The sequence below is a fragment of the Phoenix dactylifera genome, chromosome 4 (assembly GCF_009389715.1).
Source record: "Phoenix dactylifera cultivar Barhee BC4 chromosome 4, palm_55x_up_171113_PBpolish2nd_filt_p, whole genome shotgun sequence".
NCBI classification, from domain to species: Eukaryota; Viridiplantae; Streptophyta; class Magnoliopsida; order Arecales; family Arecaceae; genus Phoenix; species Phoenix dactylifera.
In genome coordinates this window covers 9,798,601-9,804,549 of record NC_052395.1, presented here as the reverse complement: position 1 = coordinate 9,804,549, position 5,949 = coordinate 9,798,601, and the positions used below count along the sequence as shown (strand labels likewise).

Genomic DNA, 5,949 nt, shown 5'->3' with positions numbered 1-5,949 from the left:
CCTAAGCCTAATTAAAATTAACTAGACGTTGGCCCCTAAGGATAATCGAGCTCAATAGGACGAAGACCACTGAAAGTTGCACCAATTTTGCTCTATGACCCCAGTCGATGTCTAGGCAAGCTTTGTCCCTTTAAGTGATTAAAGGGAGACAGTTTCTGTTCGAGGAAAGTGGGTTTTAAGTGGGACCTTTGCTATACGCATCGTGACCCCTCCACTTACCTGGGAGCTTACCTGGTCGACTAGGTTATTAGACCGGATTGGAGGCTTAAGTGTACTCTTTAAACCAGTTAGGAGCTGTCTAGAAATTTTTAGGAAAACATTAGAAATAAGGGTGTTATGCTTTGATACTGTTTGATTGTGAATAATTTTAGTAGCAGGGTGTCAATATTCATAGCTTTAGGTAATATTCATACTCATCCAAAACTTTAAAATATATATATATATAAATATATATATATACAAAATAAATAAATAAATAATAATAATTAAAAAAAAAAGTCGACTGGTTAATTGGTCAGTATATGCGGTTGTGGCAAAGAGATAAAACGAATAGATTATTTCGAGTTGAATCAAAAGATAAAAAATTAATTGTTCAAAATTCAATAATCAAATGGAAGATAATGGTAGTAATCAGGGAGATAATGAATTTCAAGATGACTTACCTATTAGAACGCTTCGTGATTATCTACAACCCACTAGGACCAGTACCCCATCCTGTATGGTTATTCCTACTGCTGCGGGAGCTTTTGACATGAAACTAGGAATAATCCAATTACTTCTAAAGTTTCATGGACTTGATTCTGAAAGTCCCTATTTGCATCTGAAAGAATTTGATGAAGTATGTTCAACACTTCATTTCAATGATGTCACTGAAGAGGTAGTTAAGCTTAAGTTATTTCCTTTTTCTTTAAAGGAAAAAGCTAAGTCATGGTTACACTCCTTAAGGCCTAGGACCATAGCTACCTGGCAAGAAATGACAAGAGAATTTTTAAAGAAATTCTTCCCAACACATAAAACAAATACACTTAGAAGAAATATCATGAACTTTGCACAAAAAGATGGAGAAACATTTTTTCAGTGTTGGGAAAGATTTAAGGACCTTCTACTTGCTTGCCCACATCATGGATATGAAATTTGGAGGGTCATTAGTTTCTTTTATGATGGTTTGTCCTCCAATATGAGACAATTTGTAGAAATGATGTGTAATGGTGAATTCATGAGTAAGGAACCAAATGAAGCTTGGGATTATTTTGATCTTTTAGCAGAAAATGCACAAGCTTGGGATACAACAGATAAAAATGAAAAATCAAAAATAGCACCTAATGCAAAAGGAGGAATATATCTTATTAAAGATGATAATGATGTCAATGTAAAAATTGCTAATCTGACTAGGAAGATTGAAGCCATGGAATTAAGCAAAGCCAATATAGGAAAAGCACAAACTATTGTTGAAAGTATATGTGGAATTTGTGAGAGTAATGCACATGTAACCAAGGATTGTCCTACAATCCCTGCTTTTCAAGAAGTGTTGCATGATCAAGCAAATTTCACTAATACTTATAAAAGACCATTTCCAGAAACATATAATCCTAGTTGGCGAAACTATCCTAACTTTAGCTGGAGACATGGACCCACTGCCAATGAATCTCAAGGAAATTCTGTTCCTACTCCTTATGTGCCACCACATAGGAAATCCCTTGAAGATACTTTGCAAACCTTCATGCAAGGGCAGACTCAAATAAATCAGAATACAATGCAATCACTCCAAGAACTTAAAAATTATGTAGGTAGAATTGAGGCTCAACTTAATGTTAGGGAAAGAGGGACATTTCCAGCCCAACCTCAATCTAACCCAAAGGGTCAACATGAGGTCCATGAAGCAAGTTCATCCCAACCTAAATTTGAGCAAGTTAAGTCTGTCACAACCCTTCGGAGTGGAAAAATAATTAACAAAGAAATTCAAACAAAAGATGACAAACCTAAAAAATCTATTGAAAAGAATGATGAAGATGATAATGAACAAAATAATCCAATACTGCATCACAAGATAGTTGCTCCATTTCCTCAGCGCTTGCTTGCAGCTAAAAAAAGAGTACCTGATCAAGAAATTCTGGAAATCTTTAAACAAGTAAAGATTAACATTCCTTTATTAGATGCCATTAAGCAGATCCCATCTTATGCAAAATTTTTAAAAGATCTTTGTACCATAAAGCGAAAGCTTTACGTACAAAAGAAAGCTTTTTTAACTGAACAGGTGAGTGCTATTCTCAAACACAACACCCCACCTAAATATAAAGATCCTGGTTGTCCTACCATATCTTGCATCATAGGAAACTTCAGGATACAACGAGCCCTTCTGGATTTAGGTGCTAGTGTTAACTTACTGCCCTATTCAGTTTATGAACAATTAGGACTTGGTGAACTAAAACCCACCAAGGTTACTCTCCAACTTGCCGATCGATCTATAAAGATACCAAGAGGAGTAGTCGAGGATGTACTTGTCCAAATTGATAAATTCTATTTTCCGGTCGACTTCATAGTATTAGATACCCAGCCTGTCATGAACTGTACCACTCCAATACCTGTCATTCTAGGCCGCCCATTTCTAGCTACTTCTAATGCTTTGATCAACTGTCGAAATGGAATAATGAAAATGTCATTCGGGAATATGACTATAGATTTTAATATATTTAACATTTGTAAACAACCCGATAATGATAACGAAAATGATGAAATTCATGGAGTTAATCTGATTGACTCTATTGTAGAAGATGCTCTTGTCCCATCTCTTTCTTCTGATCCTTTAGAAACATGCCTAACTCATTTCGGAAATACAGATATCAATCAAAACTTTAGAGAAATCAGTGTTATATTAGATTCAGCTCCTTTGTTGGATACAGATAGGTGGAAATCTCGTTTTGAAGAATTGCCCACACGCAACAATAGTCCTCTACCATCTAGTGTTCAAGCACCTAAACTTGAGCTAAAGCTTTGCCATCTGAGCTCAAGTACGCATACCTTGGTCAAGAAGAGACTTTTCCTGTGATCATATCATCCCAACTCGAACAAAATCAGGAATTAAAATTGTTAGAAATTCTCAAGGAACATAAGGAACCAATAGGGTGGACAATTGCTGATATCAAGGGAATTAGTCCCTCAATTTGCACTCATAGAATCTACCTAGAAGCTGATGCCAAACCTTCTCGTCAACCTCAACGTCAATTAAACCCAAACATGAAGGATGTGGTTAGAGCAGAAGTTCTGAAACTTCTGGATGCGGGTATGATCTACCCAATTTCAGATAGTAAATGGGTAAGTCCAACCCAAGTGGTCCCGAAAAAATCTGGTGTTACTGTAGTCAAAAATGCCAACAATGAATTAGTTCCAAGTAGGGTCCCCACTAGTTGGCGTGTATGCATTGACTACAGAAAACTTAATTCTGTCACTAGGAAGGATCATTTTCCTCTACCTTTTATTGATCAAATCTTAGAAAGGTTGGCAGGCCACAAATTTTATTGCTTCCTAGATGGCTCTTCAGGTTACAACCAAATTGCAATTGATCCTGAAGATCAGGAAAAGACCACTTTTACATGTCCTTTTGGCACATTTGCTTACAAGAGAATGCCTTTTGGATTATGTAATGCTCCTGCAACCTTCCAAAGATGCATGCTCAGTATTTTCTCTGACATGGTTGAGCATTTTTTGGAAGTCTTCATGGATGATTTCTCTGTTTTCGGCTCCTCTTTTGAAAACTGTGTGGACCATTTAAGACTAGTCTTAATTCGGTGTGAGGAGAAGAATCTAATCTTAAACTGGAAAAAGTGCCATTTCATGGTAACTAGGGGAATTGTTCTCGGGCATGTCATTTCATCTGAAGGAATTGAAGTAGACAAGGCTAAAATTGACTTAATTGCTAATTTACCCAACCCAAAAACTATCAAAGACATACGCTCATTTTTGGGTCATGCAGGATTTTATAGGAGATTCATTAAAGATTTTAGCTCAATATCTAAACCCTTATGTAATCTCCTTCAAAAGGAAACTCAATTTGTGTGGTCTGAAGAATGTCAAAAAGCTTTTGATAAACTTAAAAGCTTACTGACCTCTGCTCCCATCATGCAACCACCTGACTGGTCACTTCCTTTTGAAATTATGTGTGATGCTAGTGAATATGCAGTTGGGGTAGTTCTAGGGCAAAGAAAAGAAAGAAAACCTTATGTTATCTACTATGCAAGTAAGACTTTAAATAGTGCACAAATGAATTACACCACTACGGAAAAAGAACTACTCGCCGTAGTATTTGCACTAGAAAAATTTAGGTCTTACTTGATTGGATCCAAAATCATTATCTACACTGACCATGCTGCCCTTAAGTACCTTCTTTCAAAAAAGGATGCTAAGGCGCGTTTGCTTAGGTGGATCCTTCTGCTCCAAGAATTTTTTCTAGAAATAAGAGATAAAAAGGGGTAGAAAATGTAGTAGCTGATCACTTGTCCCGTCTGACTCTTCCAGATTCCTTAGACAATTCACCCATAAAAGACACTTTCCCTGATGAGCAACTGTTTGAGATCACATCTTCACCCTGGTTTGCAGACATTGCAAATTTTCTAGTCACAAGTGAACTACCAAGTCATTGGAATAAACAAGACAAAAGAAAATTTTTGACTGAAATAAAAAATTTTTTCTGGGATGATCCTTATCTTTTCAAATACTGCCCAGATCAAATTATTAGGAGATGTGTACCTAATGACGAATTTATTAGTGTCATTTCATTTTGTCATTCTGAAGCTTGCGGTGGTCATTTCTCTGCTAAGAAAACGGCTGCAAAAATTTTACAGTGCGGTTTCTATTGGCCCACCTTGTTTAAAGATTCCCATAACTTTTGCAAAGCTTGCGAGCGTTGTCAAAAGTTAGGTGGGATAACCCGTAGGAATATGATGCCTCTTAACCCAATTTTAATTATCGAAATATTTGATTGTTGGGGAATAGATTTTATGGGTCCATTTCCTCCTTCATTCGGAAATTTGTACATCTTAGTAGCTGTAGATTATGTCTCCAAATGGATTGAGGCAATTCCTTGCAAACATAATGACCACAAAACTGTTTTAAAATTTTTAAAAGAAAACATTCTTTCCAGATTTGGAACGCCTCGAGCCATCATCAGTGATGGGGGTTCACACTTCTGTAATAAGCCTTTTGAGGCTTTAATGCGAAAATATGGGATCACCCATAAAGTCGCCACCCCTTATCATCCACAAACAAGTGGACAAGTTGAAGTATCAAATCGATCAATTAAGAATATTCTGAAAAAAACGGTTAACCCAAATCGCAAAGACTGGTCTTTGCGTTTAACTGATGCACTTTGGGCTTATCGTACTGCTTTTAAAACTCCGATTGGTATGTCTCCGTACCGTCTTATTTTTGGTAAACCGTGTCACTTGCCTGTGGAATTGGAGCATAGAGCCTACTGGGCTATTAAGAGATTTAATTTTGATATGGATAAGGCTAGTTCACTACGCAAACTTCAACTTAATGAACTAGAGGAAATCAGGAATGAAGCATATGAGAATGCTCGAATTTATAAGAATAAAATGAAAGTCTTTCATGATAGAAATATTATGAGAAAAACATTTGCCTTCCCAGAAAGTTCTATTGTATAATTCAAGACTTCATTTATTTCCAGGAAAATTGAGATCTAGGTGGACTGGTCCATTTATAGTTAAAACTGTTTATCCGTATGGAACCGTTGAGATAGAGAATCCAAACACCGGTAATATTTTTAAAGTAAATGGCCAACGTTTGAAGTTATTTTTGGACAACTTTACCCCAGAAGTTGAATCGACCAATCTGGGAGATCCTGTTTATCAGGATTGATCTCTATATCTGCTAGAGATCCTTTGTTTGTACATAATTTTTCTTTCTTTCATATGATAATTGGTGAGCAACAAC

The 5,949-nt window shown here is 36.4% G+C and overlaps 1 non-coding gene across 1 annotated transcript; it reads right to left on the bottom strand.

Moving 5' to 3' along the window:
- Positions 1–1,021: 1,021 nt before the first annotated feature.
- On the bottom strand, positions 1,022–1,128 carry LOC120110724. Its single transcript, XR_005511859.1, has one exon. It is a non-coding gene; the product is annotated as a small nucleolar RNA R71 (small nucleolar RNA).
- Positions 1,129–5,949: the final 4,821 nt, after the last annotated feature.